This window comes from Rhinatrema bivittatum, chromosome 2 (assembly GCF_901001135.1).
Source record: "Rhinatrema bivittatum chromosome 2, aRhiBiv1.1, whole genome shotgun sequence".
Lineage (NCBI taxonomy): Eukaryota > Metazoa > Chordata > Amphibia > Gymnophiona > Rhinatrematidae > Rhinatrema > Rhinatrema bivittatum.
In genome coordinates, this window is record NC_042616.1 from 27,367,121 (window position 1) to 27,385,222 (window position 18,102).

Sequence of the window (18,102 nt, forward strand, 5' to 3'; positions counted from 1 at the left end):
AGCACCCATGTTTCGTGTGCCCATATTGCATGGGCCTATTATGTGTCTGTGTATGACACCCCCCCCCCCCCCTGCCAATTTATACCAATCTCAAGCTCATCTCCCTAAAGAGAATAAGAATTTTTTTCTTTTATTATTAAGAACATAAGAATGGCCAAACTGGGCCCATCCAGGAGATTTTTGCCTCATAGTTTCCTCCCACCCCCAACTGTCCTTAAAGAAAACTCCCTTCTTTACCTTGGTGAGCAGCACGCTGAGGAGATATTCCCTGCCTCTCTCTCTCTCCCCATGACCCTGCACAGCTTGCAAAGACATCATCAAACTGAAAATAAAGCAATTTTCCAGCCTGTGTGCCTGTGGCTACCTTTCCTCTCACTCTCTGTTTACTCTGAGTTTTTATTTCATTTTATCTACGCTTCCTCATTCTTTTTCTATTAAAAATTATATATCATCTTCCTCTTTATACTCAATATTCAAACAAACGAGGAATACCAAATTTCTCACTAAATTTTCAATGTTTTATTTATAACTCAGGGAATTAGTATCAGAATGTTTTGTGCTCAATCCTTTAGGCTCTTGCCCTTACAGGGCTGCAACCATATTCATGGTAAGAACAGCACTTAGCTGTTAACCTCATTTACCAATTCCCATTGAACCACAATTTTTATTTAATATTGTTTTAAAACTACTCATTACTTTACTGAATCACTTATCTTTTGAAAATGTTCCGTGTAAACTCCAGTTACTTCCGTCACCTCCTCTCGTGGCTCCAAAACCCGATGTGCTGAGTAATGTAATGAGTAGTTTTAAAATAATATTAAATAAAAATTTGTGATTGCTGGAACTTTTCATTTACAGCTAAGCTAAGCAGATCTTTTTTTGCTGTTTCCCTTGTGCTGTAAATAATCCAATTATCCTGTAAAGAAAAGGTCAGGAGTCCAGACTGCTCTGTTCTCTGATTCCCTTCGTAAGTCAAGGACACTCGCATAGTATCACAGTATGAATATGAATAAATGACCCAGACACAAGCACTGCCTGTCACAGACACCCTGTGAGTGATTCCAGAGATCTGCAGAGGAGCTTGTGAAGGGGTCTCTGCACTTCCACTCTCCAGCTCAGCAGTTTGACCCCGCTCCCTCTTATTCCTGCACTCACCTGAGCAGCTGCTTTTCCCAGTGCCTCCTTCCTCTGATCCCGGCTCATCCCTGATGTACGGCTCTTCCCCTCGTTCAATGTGGGATATAATCTCAGGGGTGATGGTCGGGGAGCCTGTTCCTGGGGTAAGAGCACTGCATTAGGTTTCTCACAGTCACTCAGTATAATATCACTGCTCATTTTCTGCAGGAGGATTGCACTGAAGGGAAAGATGCATTGAGAGAGACATTCAGATACCTTGTGGGCTGCACCAGGGCCCCAGAATGGGGCTGCTACATTTGACTGTTGTGGGATCGGTGCATGACCAACAGCACTCACTACAATTGCTGGTAAACATTGACGTGGCCGGGGCACCACCACTGTCCTCCCCAGCAGCATGGACACAGTCCATGTCGCTCAACCTGCAGGACCTTCCTTAGGTGCGCTGCCCTTTAAAGTCCTTGCAGCGGGAATCCAGTCTGCTGGCACACTTGGATGACGTCATGCAGCTGGGTACATAAGCCCCAGCCGTGGGCCCTAACCTCACCTCAGCAATGGGTCTCCTACCTAGAGCAGTGTGCGTTGCTCTTGTGTTCCAGTGATCCTGTTCCGGCCTTGCCTCGTCCAGCCTTGCCTTGTCTGTCCTCGTCTCCTGGTTCTGACCTCCTGCTTCAGACTTGGACCTTAGCTTTGGACTTGACAACGTTTGCTTGCCACCTGTCCCAACCCTTGGCCAATTTCCAATATTTCCTGTCTGCTGCCGGCTCTGTCCTCAGTTTGTTCTTGGATTCTAGCTTACTCTACTGCCCTAGGGACCTACCTAAGTCCTGCCGGCCGCCAGAACCCAAGGTCTCAACCTGCGGAGAAGACGACTGGTACAGGTGAAGTTCCAGCCTTTCCTGCTCCAGCGCATGTTCGCCAGCTGTCGGCTTAGGCCTCGTAGGTTCACCAATGTGGCTGTGCCAATTACACCACAGCACTAAAGACTCACATCCATGTCACTCATTACAGTTTGCTGAGGCCATGAGCTCAGAAGACTCATCTAAGGCCTTCGCCATCTCTGGGTGAGCTTTCCAGTTGAAGCAGCAGCAGGATCAACTGAACACAATGGTGAACTATTTTTAGGGTCCGTCTATTGGTCCAGCTCCCATGGGGTCTGCTACATCACCTCCTGCACGGCCTGCTACTCCCCTGCTTCATCTGCCTCTACCTCCAAGGTACGATGGGGACCCCAACAAGTGTAGAGGCTTCCTGAACCAGTGCTGGATGCAGCTCTTTTCACTTCCGACTGAGTTAAGATCACATATATCCTGTCTTTGTTGGGGGGGAGTTCCACCCTAGCCTGGGATTCACCCCTTTGGGAGAAAGACGATCTTCTCTGGGGAGATCTTGCAGGAGCTCCGCATGATCTTCGATGAACCCGGCCATAAGTCTTCCATAGCAAGTCAAATGCTCCAGATACAACAAGGTTCTTGATCTGTAGGAGAATACACAGTTCACTTTTGCACACTGGCATCAGAGCTCCAATGGGGCAATGACAGCTTGACCACCATCTTCAGGCAAGGGCTGTCTGAACATTTATTTATTTATTTATTTATTTAACACTTTTTTATACCGACCTTCATAGTAATGACCATATCGGATCGGTTTACATTTAACAAGGGTATAACTGTAGCGTAACTAAAGAAAATTAAACAAAAGAAATGAATAAGGCAAAGTTACATTCAACAAGGATAAAGAACTTGGAAGCTTATGTAGCTGGAAGGAAGTAAAGGTGGTAATAATTAAGAAATACAATAGAGGATGCTGGTTAAAGCTTGAAAATGCTTTAACCTGAGGTGCCATGGTCCATCGTTCATGAAGATCAAAGGCCATCCAAGTAAGAGAAGGGCAACTAGAGATTGGGGGATCCCCGAAAGCTTGGTGAAAGAGCCACGTCTTGAGTTTTTTTCTGAAAGTTAAAAGGCAGGGTTCCAATCTGAGGTCTGAAGGGATATTATTCCAGATAGCTGGGCCTGCGATCGAAACATAACAGGTCCTTCCCTACTGTTCCCCTTTCCTGAGCGGTAACCCCGGAATTACCTGGCCTGCCACCTCAATTGCAACCTATGCAGACATCTTCAGCAAACAGCAGGCGGAAACCCTTCCACCACATTGCTCCTACAACTGCCCCATTGATTTGCTTCAGGGAAGGTACCTCCCAAGGGTAGGGTCAACCCTCTCTCTGCACTGGAAATGGAAGCAATGTCAAAGTAAATCTAGGAGATCCTAGAAAGTGTAAAGTTTATTGGAAGAGTGGATCCTTTGAGTTGTGATGTGGTTGGTGCTGCCTAGTGAGTAAGGCCACTAGGTCCACACCGACCGCTGGCGGAGAAGCCCTGAGGCGGGACTGGCTGGAGCTTCACCTATACCAACTTCCTTCCTCGCAGGATGAGCCCCTGAGTTCTGGTGGCTTGCAGGTCTTAGGTGGATCCTTAAGGCAATCCAGGAGTGAGAATCCAAAGCCGAGTGTAGGTCAGGGAAGGTGGCAGGCAGCAGAGATGGACAACAGGCCAGGGATTAAGGCAGGCAGCAGACAGAGAAAAGGTAAACTGGTTGGAGGTTGGAGCAGGCATTGACAGAGCAAAGTCAGGTCCAGGCAGCAATCAAGGAACATCCGAGTCCAAGCCAGGGTCAAGATTCAGGAATTCAAACCAAGGAGGAACAGGGATACAAGGAACAAAGAAGACAAATGGGTCAGAGACAAGGCAAGGGGCCAACAAGGCAAGAAGGGATAGGAACAAGGCACGGACAAGGCAAGGGACTAACAAGACAAGATGGGATAGGAACAAGGCACGGACAAGGCAAGGGACTAACAAGGCAAGGAACAAGCAAGACAAGAAACAGGCAAGGCTGGAACAAACAAGGCAAGGACAAGCATACACGAAGAGCAACATGCACTGGGATTTAATTATTCCAGGGGATCTGTTTATGAGGCAAAGTAAAGTCATCTGTAGGGCCCTTAAGTAGGGCTAAGTTGGTGATGTCTTCAGTGGGTGCAGGGCCCATTTCCTGCTATGGGCCCTTTAACTAGCTAGGAGTTGAACGCATGCACACCTAGGAGGGTTGGCCATCAATGGAGGAGGTGGCAGTGTCCTGCCGCAAAGCATGGTGGCATCCTGCAACCGGAGAAGGAAATTAGTTGAGTGGCACTGGGGTGAGTGCGGCAGCTCGCGGAGTCGTTCTGCGAGCCGCCAAACATGACAGAAAAAGGGTTCATTCATCCTTCCTGATCTCCTGTGGGGGCCGGCTTCTTTGTTGATAAAAACGATGGCTTGCTCCATCCTTGCATTGATTACTGAGAGCGCAATGCAATTCCTAGGAAGAATCGGTACTCTCTCCCCCACCTCAGAGGAGTGCAGATACTTACAAAGCTTGATTTCTGTGGGGCGAACAATCTAATTGGAAAAAGAGAGGGCGACGAAAGTCAGCAGGAGTGGCTATTCTACTTCGGAAAAATTTGTCCATAATAATTTAAAAAGAGGTTAAAGACCCTAGGGGGCGTTTTGTACTCTTGACTGTTGAGTGGAACCACAGACTCATCAGATTATGCAACGTGAATGCTCCTAATAATTATGAGCATGGTTTTTATGAAGGGCTTTATAAACAACTATGCCCTCAGCTGGAAGAAAGTTTAGTGATAAGAGGAGACTGCAATTGGGTCCGGGACCCCATGATGGATAAGTTTCACAATAATAAGGGAGTCAATTATGTGGAGAATGGGTTGCAAAAAATGATTTTACCACGGATCTCAGTTGATCAAGTAGCTTGGTTGAATCGTCCAGTCGGTGATGAAGAAGTCAGGGTGCAAATTCTACAATCTAAACTGTTAAAAGCCCCAGGCCCGGATGGATTCAGCAGTGAACTCTATAAAATTCTGCTAGATCATATAGCTCAGCCGCTCAATAATATGTTTCAGGCCCTCATGGAAAGAGGGTTATATTATGAAGGAGAAAATTTGCCTCAGATAAAAGTCATTCACAAAAAGGGTAAGGAGGAATCCTCACCATCCTCTTAATCGACCCATATCCCTTTTAAACTTTGATCAAAAACTTTTAGCAAAACTTTGGGCAAACAGATTTTCAGTAATTATGCCCAAACGGATTAATTGCGGTCAAGTGGGCTTTGTGCGGGGCAGAGGTGCCTTGACGAATGTTCGCTTGATACTGTCTGCAATGACTCGATGCAGACAAGGGGAGCCCTTTCTGGTGGTCAGTTTTGTAGCCGAAAAGATGTTTGATAGAGTTGATTGGGCCTGTTTGTTTGAAGTCATGGGAAATCTGGGTCTGCAAGGTCAATTTCAAAAGGTAGTACGACTGCATTATTCTAACCCAAGGACATTTGTTGTGGCTAACACCACTTGCTCTGATATCTTTAATATTGGGAGAGGAACAAGACAGGGTTGCCCATTATCTCCACTCCTATTCCTGTTGTTTTTGGAGCCCTTATTTCGCACTCTCCAGGAGACAAGGGACATACGGGGATTAAAGTTGGGAAGTTATGTTTTCAAATATGCAGCTTTTGCTGACGATATTTTGGTGTTTCTCCCATATCCTACATTCTCCCTAGAAGTATTATGGAAGCTCTTTTCAGAATTTGGGGTGTTCTCTGGTTTCAAATTAAACACCGACAAATCGGAGGCACTTGCCTTCCCAATCTCATTGAAAGACAGTTGGGGGAATCGTTTTCCTTTAACGTGGGCAGATAGATTCTTTAGATATTTAGGACTGCTGTTGTCCTCAAATCCAGATGAGCTTTGTGATCTGAACATATCCAGACTAATGGAACATACTAGGGAGAGGTTTACCTCTCTCCTTAATAGGGGGCATAAACCTACATAAAATGGTGATCTTTCCAAAGTAGATCTATGTCCTCCAAAATCTGCCAATAAGGTTGTTAAGGAAGGATTTGAAGCAGTTGGATTCTGTGCTCATAAGGTTCATCTGGCAAAGGAAAAAACCTTGTATTCCCCTGGAATGCTTGCAGTGTGACTGGAGTCAGGGAGGTTTGGCGCTACCACACATGGTAGAATACAACTTTGCTAGTCAACTGCAAATTTTACGCACTGAATATATGACAAATCTGATTGCATACATTTAGAAAGGGGAAAATCATTAGTTACTCCATTAGATTTGAAATTTGTGTTACATGCAGCTCCGGGAAAGTTACCAAAAGTTAAGTCTAGGAATGTTTTAATTGCGTCTGTGAGATGGGCCTGGAAGCGCTTGACGAAGATCTATCAGAATTCCCCATTTTGCTCCCAACTATTGCTTATACAAGGGAATTTAGATTTCTCCCCCGGAAGTCACTCCAAAGATTTCAGAAGCTGAGAGGCTTATGGGATTACTCAGCTACAGCAGGTATTAAACCAAGAGGGTCAAATAATACCTTTTCTGTTCTGCAGGGTCAGTATGGTTTGAGGGGTACGACTATTTTTTCATATTACAGACGAAGCATTATATAACCTCGCTGCTGAAACAAGATTTGAAGTTCTCCTTTGTGGAGGATTTGGAAGAACCTTTCTGCCCAGAGTTTCGCAAACAATCTTTAGCCAAACTGCGGAAACGCAACAGAATATGGCTGGTGTCAACCGCGCAATTCTTATAGATCGCTGGACTCGAGAGAGTGGTATTGCACTAACAGAACAGAGGATAAAGTTCAGCTTTTCGCACTTAAAAGCCCTCTCTGGGAATATATATCTCCAAGAGCTGGACATACCTTTCTCAGTTTCAAGCATGTAAAGCTGGCATTACTGAAACTGGAATCTGCGGGCGGTGCCCCTTGGAATTGGGCACCCTGACTCATGCTTTCTGGACATGCTCAAAGGTTTCCCAATTCTGGCACAAAGTAGTTGGTTATTTTTCAAAAATGATGGGGTACAAGGTCCCAACAACTATTTGAACACTATTTGCCTCTTTCCTTTATTTGTTCAGGAAAGCATGCTTATTGGGGAAGAAAGCTAGATTAATGACTTGGAGGGGCGACAAAGGCCCATCTTTCTGGCAGTGGTGTAATTCTTTGCATGACCTCATACAAATGGACAACAAAGCCTCAACATTATCATTCAAGTGCAGGCGATTGTTTTTTGCAACTTAGGAGCCTTATCTCCAATCTTTGCCTCCTAGAGTGAGAATTTATTGGTGAACTGCACCAATTAATCTCTCCGGAGTCAGCTGATTTCAAGGACCTTTTTCTTTTATGACGGTCAATAGGGAGGGGTCTGGGGAGGGGGTTTTCTTGAACGTATTTAATGATTCTCTTTGTATACTATTAACTGGTGGAGTGTACAACTGCTGGGTTTTGTTGTTTAGTATTAAATAAACAGATTTAAAAAAAAAAAAAAAGATGGAAATCTGTCACCACCTTAGGCAGGAACTCAGGGGTGCGTACGCAAGACCACCCTGACATGATAAAACTCAGTGTTAATCAGTAAAGCCTGGAGCTCTCTAACCTCGTGTGCTAAAGTGACCGCCACCAAAAATATGACCTTCCAGGTCAGGTACTTCAGGTCACAGGTGTGCAGCGACTCAAAAGGAGCTTTCATCGGCTGAGCTATCACCACGTTGAGGTCCCAAGACACAGCGGGAGGCCTGAGGGGAGGCTTCAGCTGAAGCAGGCCCCACATGAAACGTACGACTATAGGCTGCATAGAGAATGGCAAACCATCTACACTGTGGTGGTATGCGCCAACTGCACTAAGATGAACTCTGACGGAGTTGGTTTTTAAGGTAAGGAAGGTAATCAACCAGGTTTTGTGGGGGCAGGAGAACGGATCTAGGGCCTTCTGCTCACACCACATGGAAAACCTCCTCCACCTCAGTCCATAGGACTTTCTAGTGGAAGGCTTTCTAGAAGCCGCAGGACCTGAGACACATCCTCAAAAAGATCAAGCGGTTTCTGGATTAACCTCTCAACATCCAGGATGTGGGTAACAGGGCCTGGAGATTGGGATGCCGCAGCCTGCCCTGATCCTGCGTGATGAGGTCTGGGGAAGTTCCCAGACTGATCGGTTTCCAGATGGAGAGCTCCCGCAGGAATGGAAACTAGACCTGTCTAGTCTTCGCCATTAAGGGAAAGCAAAGCTGCTTACCTGTAACAGGTGTTTTCACAGGACAGCAGGATGTTAGTCCTCACAAATGGGGTGTCATCGAGGATGGAGTCCAATCACGGAACACTTTTGTCAAAGTTTCTATAACTTTGACTGGCCCCTACTGGGCATGCCCAGCATAGCACCAACCCTGCATCCAGCAGGGGTCCCCCTTCAGTCTCGTGTATAGCAAGAAGTACATGCGAAAAATAAAATAATAAATTGTGAACGAACCCAACTCCGTGGGGTGGCAGGTGGGTTTCGTGAGGACTAACATCCTGCTGTCCTGTGAGAACACCTGTTACAGGTAAGCAACTCTCCTTTCTCTCAGGACAAGCAGAATGGTAGTCTTCATACATGGGTGAGTACCGAGCTGAGGATGCCTGAGCAATGCACCAAATGCACCCAAAGACGTGCAACAGGCACAACAACGGGGTGGATTTGGGTAGGAGGGCATCCTGAGGTTGGGAAGTTAAACTGAAAATAAGTTGCGAAGAACCGATTGGCCAAAGATGGAATCTCGCCTGCCAGCCTTATCCAAGCAATAATGGGCTGCAAAGGTGTGGAGAGAGCTCCAGGTAGCAGCTTTGCAGATGTCAGTGAGCGGCACCGAACGGAGGTGCGCTACTGAGGTCGCCAGGGCCCTGACAGAGTGTGCTTTGACATGGTCTTGTAGTGGAATGCCTGCTTGCTAGTAGCAAAAAGAGATACAGTCCGCCAACCAGGAGGACAGGGTCTGTTTTCCCACTGGATTACCCAATTTGATGCTATCGAAAGAGATAAATAATTGGGTGGACTTCCTGTGGACAGACGTGCGCTCTAGATAGAAGGCTAGGGCACGCTTACAGTCCAAGGAATGTAGAGCCTGTTCTCCCGGGTTTGAATGGGGCCTGGGAAAGAAAGTAAGTAAGATGATGGATTGATTAAGATGAAATTCCGATACTACGTTTGGTAAAAATTTAGGGTGGGTGCGGAGCACTACCCTGTCATGTAGAATCTTAGGGTAAGGCGGGTAGGTGACTAAAGCCTGCAACTCACTAACTGTGCGAGCGGATGTTACAGCAAGAAGGAAAATTACTTTCCAGGTGAGATAGCGGAGATCGCAGGAGTGGAGAGGCTCAAACAAAGGTTTCATGAGCCGTCCCAAAACCACGTTAAGATCCCAAGCGGGGGCCGGAGGGCAAAGTGGAGGTTTCAGGTGGAGTAAGCCTCTCATGAAGCGTGTAACTAAGGGTTGTGTCGAAATAGAGATCTCCCACGCCGTTGTGGAAAGCGGCTACCGCACTGACATGCACCCATATAGAGGAAGTTTTGAGGCCTGACTCTGACAGGTGCCAGAGATACTTCGCAGTGGAGCAAGTGAAGGGGTCTATGGACATGGATGTGCACCAGACCGTAAACCTCTTCCATTTAGAACGATAAGACCATCTCGTGGAAGGTTTTTGTGAAGCTACCAGGACTCGGGATACGGACTCCTAAAAGTTAAGGGGTCAGAGTATTAACCTCTCAACATCCAGGCCGTCAGGGACAGGGCCTGGAGGTTGGGGTGGCGCAGGCACCCATCGTTCTGAGTTATCAGAAGTGGGTCCTCCCCCAGAGGGATGTGTCGGCGTACTGATAGGTCCTGGAGGATTGGAAACCAGACCTGGCATGGCCAATGAGGGGCTATCAGAATCATTAAGCCCTTGTCCCTCCGCAACTTCACAAGAGTCTTCGAGATGAGTGGAAGTGGAGGGTATGCGTAGAGGAGACTGCTGGACTACGAGAGGGCAAAAGCGTCCCTCGGCTGTGAGTGGCAGCTGCGAGCGAGTGAGCAGAAGTTCTGTATTTTGCGGTTGTGGATGGATGCAAGAAGGTCTATGTGTGGATAACCCCAACGTAGGAATATTGTGTCCGCTACCGTGGGGTTGAGAGACTATTCGTGCGGATGGAAGGTTCGACTCAACTTGTCCGCTAGAACATTGTTCATGCCTGCCAAGTAGGTCGCTCTGAGGTACATCGAGTGGGAAAGAGCCCACGCCCATATCTGTGCAGCTTCCTGACACAGAAGGTAGGAGCCCGTTCCCCCCTGCTTGTTGATGTACCACATCGCCACCTGATTGTTGGTCTGAATCAGGATGGCCTTGTTTGAGAGGCAATCCTGAAAAACCCTGAGGGCATGTCTGATTGCCCGAAGTTCCAGGAAATTGATTTGATGTTGGATTCCTCTGGAGACCAGGTTCCCTGAGTCTGCAGGTTGTCGATATGAGCACCCCACCCTAGGTTGGAGGCGTCCGTCGTCAAGGTAATCTGAGGTTCTGGAGCCTGAAAAGGAAGGCCTTGCAGGAGATTGGAGTGTTGCATCCACCAGGTCAGCGACAGGCGGAGCTGCTTGGTAATGTGGACAATTCTGGACATTGGATGATAAGCCTGAGCCCACTGGGATTTTAGGGTCCACTGCATCATTCTCATGGCGAGGCGGGCCATCGGAGTGACATGTACCGAAGATGCCATGTGACCCAGCAAAATGAGGAAATGAGCTGTTGTGTAATCCCGAGCGTGGAGGGATTTCGCCAGGGACATGAGAGTACAAGCTCGATCCTGAGGGAGGAAGGCTTTCGGCTGTATGGTATCCAGGTCGGCACCTATGAAGGATAGGGTTTGAGATGGAACTAGCTTGGACTTGGTATAGTTGACCACGTGTATTGAGAGTTAGATGTAAGGAAACTAGTGCATCCTTTTGAATTGGGGCCCTTATCAACCAATCGTCGAGATAAGGGTAGACATGGACACCTTGACCCCGAGGTAAGCTGCGACCACTACGAAGCACTTGGTAAAGACCCGAGGTGCGGGTCGCTAGTCAGTGGCCGACTAGGAACCGAAGGAATTTGCGATGAGACGGAGTGATCAAGATGTGTGTGTATGCGTCTTGGAGATCCAGAGAGCAAAGCCAATCTTCTCTTTGTAGAAGAGGAAGTAGAGAGCCAAGGTTACCATCCTGAACTTTTCCCTTTGACGATACCTGTTTAAGGCGCGCAAGTCCAAAATTGGACAAATGCCCCCCAACCTTTTTGGAATGAAGAAATTCCGGGAATAGAACCCCTGCCCCTGTTGGGAGAGGGGCACCGGTTCTATCGCCCGGGATATGAGGAGGGTTGAAATCTCTTCCTCTAGAGTGGTCGGATGATCCCCACTTCAGCCGAGGTGGGGAGTCCGCCGGTACAGTCAGGAAGTTGAGATGTTAACCTTGAGCCACTACAGCAAGTACCCATTAATCTGTAGTGATTATGTGCCATATGTTGGTGAAATGGCACAACCGACCGCTGATGGGTACAGATGGTAGAGGAGGTTGGCAAATGCCCTCCAGCGAGGAGTCAAAATCCTGCAGCTGGGCCCAGTTGAGGGGATGGCTGGGTCTTCTGAGGCCGGGATTGTCTGGACTGACCCTTCTGGTAAGGCCTGGAGGGATGACCCTGAGAAGCAGGAGGATAATACCTTCGTGGCTTGAAGGACGGCCGCTTAGAGTCCCTTCTGAATGTCCTCTTGGAGGTGGATGAGAAATCAGAAGGCACCGATGAAAGATGACGTATCGTCTCGTGGTGGTCCTTAAGCTGCGCTATGTTTTCCTGGATTTTGTCCCTGAAGAGATTATCTCCAGCACAGGGCAGGTCAGCTAAGCGGTCCTGTACCTCTGGTTTTAGGTCGGAGGACTTTAGCCAGCCCACCTTCGTGCACTAATCCCCGCTGCGGACACCCTAGAGGCAGTGTCAAAAATATCATAGGCAGCGCGGACCTCGTGCTTGCCAGCATCTAGACCCTTCTGAGCCAGGCTACTGAGTTGATCCTGAAGTTGGTCTGGCAAAGACACAGAGAAATCTTGGATCTTCTTAAAAAGGTCCCTGTTATACTGGGTCATGTATAACTGGTAAGAAGCAATGCGAGAAATAAGCATTGAGCCATGAAACACACGTTGGCCGAATGCATCCAGGAATCTCTGTTCCTTTCCTGGAGGTATGGAAGAATGAGGCTTAGACCGACGTGCCTTCTTCTGGGCCGACTCCACAACCACAGAATGATGGGCCAACTGTGTTTTCTGAAATCCAGGGGCAGTTTGCACCAGATATGTGCCATATGTTTTGCGGTTCACCGATGGTACAGAGCCTGGATGCTCCCAATTCCTTTTCAGCAGGTCCAGGAGGACTTCATGAACAGGTAAGGACTTGATCTCCTTGGGTGCATCTACAAATTGGAGCACTTCCAGCATTTTATGCCTGGAGTCCTCTTCTGGCTGGAATGGTATGGTCTCAGACATTTCCTTTATAAAATTGATAAAGGACAGGTCCTCTGGAGGAGAACGTCTTCTCTCCTCAGGGGGAGATGGTTCTGAAGGCAAGTCATCAGTATCTTGAGAAGAATCATCTGTCCAAGGATCATAAGGTTGGTCTCTGGCTCCCATGGGATCTCCAGAGGGAAGAAATGGTGCTATTCCCGAGGGATCAGGTCTAGGCACCGACGGCATCATTGGTGGCATCGACGGCATTGATGGAGGTACCGACGGCATTGATGGTGGCACCAATGGATGGTGATACGGCATCGATGGTGGAATGGGCACTGATGGAACCGGTAGCATCGACGGGCGAGTCGGTGGCAGGACCCCAGACAGTCCGGGCATAGGTTCCGGTCTCGATGTGTCTTCGTCCTCCGATGACAAAGGAATCGGGGTAGAAGGCATGGGACATACTGGTCTCCTCAGTTCCACCAGTGGAAGGGCACCAATCAACGCATCCAGTCTGCCCAGTAGCGGTGCGAGTACCATGGGAATTGGGTCGGCGACCGGAGCTGGTATCGGTGCCGGCGTCGATGGAGGCTGGAAGCCCCGTAGCGCCTTTCCGATGGCCTCTTGGATCATTCGATGCAATTCCTCATGGAGGCCTGGGGCGTGTAACCCCAGCTCCGGAGTAGGAGGCAGCGCTGACGTAGCCGGACGGTTCACCGGTGAAAGTGGAGTCACGGCTCCTGGCACCAATGAAGGTGGGGAACGCCTTGGTGACCCAGTCGCAGAGGAGGATAAGGCCTTCTCTGGATGGGATTTCTTAGTCGGTGACTCAGTCGATGCCGATGCCACAGGCTTGCCTGGATCAGCAGACTGAGCCTTCCGGTGACGGTGTCGACGTTTTTCATGATGTTCTCCTCGGTCCTTCTCTGGAGCCGAAGAGGAAGAAGTCAACGCCTTCGGAGTAGTTGATGCTGTGCAGGCAGCACTGGTGCCCCGCTGCTGGCGAGAGGTCGATGGCACTGGCTCAGATGATGTTGAAGCGGTCGGAGTCAGTGGCTTTGCCTGAAAAAGAAACTCCATCTTCTCTGAACAGGCCTTACGGCCCTTCGGTGTCTTTTGGGCACATTTGGTGCAAGTTAGGATGTCATGGTCAGACCCTAAACACAACACACAAACCCTATGCAGGTCTGTGATGGACATTGTCTGAGGAAAACCCGACGAAAACCCGATGCCATGGCTTCGACAAAATTCTAGCCGCAGTGTAGTTGATCGCCGGTAGGCCCCGAAGGGAAAACTCGATGGGAATCAACCGCAAACAAGGGTAAAGCCTTACCTTACGACCACGGACTACGGAATTGATAGGGGGACCCCGGATGGGGTAAAATTTTTTGAAATTTTTGAAAGAAGTTCCGTGAGGAAAATTCCTGTCAGGAATCTCTAGAAAGCTCCTTAACCTGTGTGGCTACTGCTGTGCGGAAAAAAAGAGACTGAAGGGGGACCCATGCTGGATGCAGGGTTAGTGCCATGCTGGGCATGCCCAGTAGGTGCCAGTCAAAGTTCTAGAAACTGTGACAAAAGTGTTCCATGATTGGGCTCCATCCTGATGATGTCACCCATGTGTGAGGACTACCATCCAGCTTGTCCTGTGAGAATCGGAGGATATGCATACAGAAGACCCTTGCCTCAATAATGGGCCAGGGTGTCTGAGGCTGGTTTGCTGTCTGACTTGTACAGGAAGCAGAAAAGAGGAACCTTCCTGTTGCAGGTGGATGTGAACAAATCAACATCTGGGCTCCCCCAGAGGTGGAATATCTGATTCGTTACCCCCTGGTCCAGGGATCACTAGTGGGGTCTGAAGGCTCGACTCAGTCTGTCCGCTACCACATTCTCCATCCTGGCCAGGTACATGGCCCTGAGCACGAGACAAGGCACACGACCAGATCTGGACCGTTTCCTGTCACAGAAGCTTTGATCCATGCTTCCCTACTTGTTAACATACCACATGGCTACTTGGTTGACGGTGTGGATCAGGACAATTTTGTTGGACAGTTGATCTCTGAAAGCCCGTAGCGCGTATCTGATTGCCCTGAGCTTCAGGAAGTTTATTTGATACAAACGTTCCTAAGCAGACCACAGGCCCTGGATGTCGAGCCCATCCACATGAGCTCCACCAGAGTAGATGCATCCGTGGTTAGCAGAATTTGAATAAGAACGCCTTAAGAACGCTGTCTCCTGGTACATTGTATTGTATTATAGTTGTCGTATACATTGTTATGCTCCTCAGCATTATTTATAGTTCCTCTTACTGTAAATGCCTATGATACCCCCATATATAGTTCCGGGTCTTAAAACATATATATCTTAACACACTTATCTCCCTTATATTTTTTTTTTGTTACTTGTCTTTCGATTGCTCTTTGTAAGGGCCATGCCCAAAAGTTATTTGTTTTATGTAAACCGATACGATGTGCAAACGGCTATCGGTATAGAAGAGACTCTAAATAAATAAATAAATAAATAAATAAATAAATAAATAGGGAGACTCCGAAAGGAAATCCCCTGTTCTAGATTGGAAACTACCCGCCACCAGGACAAGGAGTCTCGTAGAGACAGAGTAACTCAGATGCAATCCTGGAGGCTCTGAGTGGCTTGGTGCCACTGTGATCTCAGGGTCCATTGGGTAGCCATGTGGCCCAACAGCCTTAACATGTGCCAGGCTGATACCTGCTGGCTCTGTTGAACCTCTGCCGCAGTGGTCACTAAGGCAATGGCCCTCTGGTGAGGTAGAAAGGCCTTGGCCTGAGCCATGCCTAGCAGGGCTCCGATGAAGTCCAATTGAGGCGACGGACTGAGATGGGACTTTGGTTGGTTGAGAATGAATCCTAGTGACTCCAGCTCCCGAATAGTCAAGCTCATGGACCTGGCGGCCCCTGCCTGAGACGAGCTCTTGACCAGCCAATCGTCCAGATACGGGAAAAGATGTCCTCCCATTGGGGCGGATTTTAAAAGGAGCGCGAATAGCCTACTTTTGTTTGTGCTCCAGGCACAAACAAAAGTAGGCTGGATTTTAGTAGATACGTGCGGAGCCGCGCGTATCTGCTAAAAACCTGGATCGGCGCGCGCAAGGCTATGGATTTTGTATAGCCGGTGCGCGCCGAGCCGCGCAGCCTACCCCCGTTCCCTCCAAGGCCGCTCCGAAATCGGAGCGGCCTTGGAGGGAATCCTCTAACGCCCTCCCCTCACCTTCCCCTCCCTTCCTCTACCTAACCCACCCGCCCGGCCCTGTCTACACCTCCCCCTTACCTTTCTCCGGGGATTTACGCCTCCCAGAGGGAGGCGTAAATCCCCGCGCGCGAGCGGGCCTCCTGCGCGCCAGGCAGCGACCTGGGGGTGGGTACGGAGGGTGCAGCCACGCCCCCGGACCGCCCCGGGCCATAGCCACGCTCCCGTACCCGCCCCCAAAACGCTGCCGACACGCCCCCGAAACGCCGCGACGGCCGGGCCCGCCCCCGACACGCCCCCCTCAGAGAACCCCGGGACTTACGCGAGTCCCGGGGCTCTGCGCGCGCCGGTAGGCCTATGTAAAATAGGCTTCCCGGCGCGCAGGGCCCTGCTCGCCTAAATCCGCCCGGTTTTGGGCGGATTTAGGCGAGCAGGGCTCTTAAAATCCGCCCCATTCTGTGGAGGTGCGCTGCCACCAGAGCCAGACATTTTGTGACGGATTTGAGCCTGAACAGCCACACCCTGTACAGGAAGTGCTGTTTTCCCCACGAATCTGAGATACTTCCTGTGACCTGGGAAGATCTCCATATAGGAGTATGTATTCTTTATGTTGAGGGAGCATAACCAAGGTGCCCAGGAAAACCATCCTGAACTTTCTTTTTCGAGAAACGTGTTCAAGGCCCTCAGACCTAGGATGGGATGGAGCCCTCCTGTTCTCTTTGGAACCAGGAAGTACCTGGAGTAGAATCCCCGCCCTCTTTGCCTTGGTGATACGGGCGCGACTGCTCTGGCCGTTAAGAGGGAGGAAAGCTCCGTTGGCAGTACCTCCTGATGCGCTTCTGGCCCCCAATATGGAAGGCAATTTGGCAGGACACCCAGTAGGTTCAGTTGGTACCCCTGATGGCCATTGGAGAAAACCCACTGGGCTGAGGTTACACTGGGCCACTGGGTCGCAAAGAACCCCAGCCTTCTCTGTTTAGCCCGACTGAACTTTACTCTGCATTTCCTATTTATAACTCAGGAAATAAACCTGTTTCAGTTCTCCTTGCCAATTTAGTCAGGCTAAACCCTCCTCCCCCTCCCCCAAAATGTCTCCCTTTCTCTTTAACCTTTATATATTACAGACTGAGAAAGACTTGTATTCAGGATTATAAAAGATGTTTATTATACATTTTTTATTAATAAAAATATGAAAGTTATTACAAGTGAGCTATAATAAGTTTTCTTTATCAGTATAATAATTTGTATTATAATCAGCTTGTGCTCAGTTATAGGGACTATTAGAAGCACCCAAGCAATGTCCCAGTCAGTTCTTTTTCTCCGTTTAGCCCGGAGAGAAGCTTAAGGAGTGCCATGGAATAACGTCGTCAGACGCCTCAGACAATATGCGAGCCTTCTCCAAAGTCCTGGGCTTTTTGCATCTCTTTATATACATTTTCTTTGCAATGCCTTGCGTGTTATCGACCTTTACCTCATGCTGCCAGGATACTTATTCCCCTGTGTCCTGTCAATTACACAATTACTCTCACCCTTGCACCCCTCGTGATTATTTTTATCATTAATTTCCAACATATGGGCAAAGGTTCATGGGGAATCATAAAATGCCTGCATGTGCTTGCATGCCTATATTTTATTACCCTTCTCCTTGTTGCGTCTGTCGGTCTTCGACGGCTTTTCCCCGCTTGCCTCACCTCATTTTCGGCTCCTCCCGCTTTCCTGGGCAAGATGGCTCCCGCCGCGTCTTCCGGCCGGCCTCTCTGGCGTCCCCGGAACGGCTATGGTGCAGCCTTCCGCCTTTGCTCCTCCCAGGTACCTACTAGGTACCAACTCACGTCTTTGTACGACCCTTGGCGCAAACCTCAAGGGCGTTCCCTCATGCTGACGTCACGCCATGCGGGTATATTACCATCATCAATTTGCTAGCTTCCCGAGTTAGCAAGGACTCAAATCCGTTCCTGTCTATGCTACTCTGCCGCTTCCGTGCTGCCGCAGGAAGCTCTTTCTCTCTACCCTTCGGGGTACATACTAACCTGGGTAACTGCTCCTCGGGGGCCCTCTGCTTTAGATGTGGCACCGAGACCGCCGCGACCATGTTACTGGCCGAAGTCCAGCTCAAGTCACAAAGCGCGACAGCCTCACATGCAGTCCCGGCCTCCACCTGAGTCGCCCGGCTATTCACACCAGTGCCTGCTGAAGGCCTTTCCTGAGACTTCTGCACCCAGCGTAAACAGGCCCCCTGCATCAGACTTCCACAGATCGCTGCTCACAGGCTCAGCGCCGACAACTCAAACATCCTCTCCCGATGAATCTCTAGCTTACAGCCCTGGGCGTCCTTTAACGCTGCCAAACCCGCAACCAGAATGGT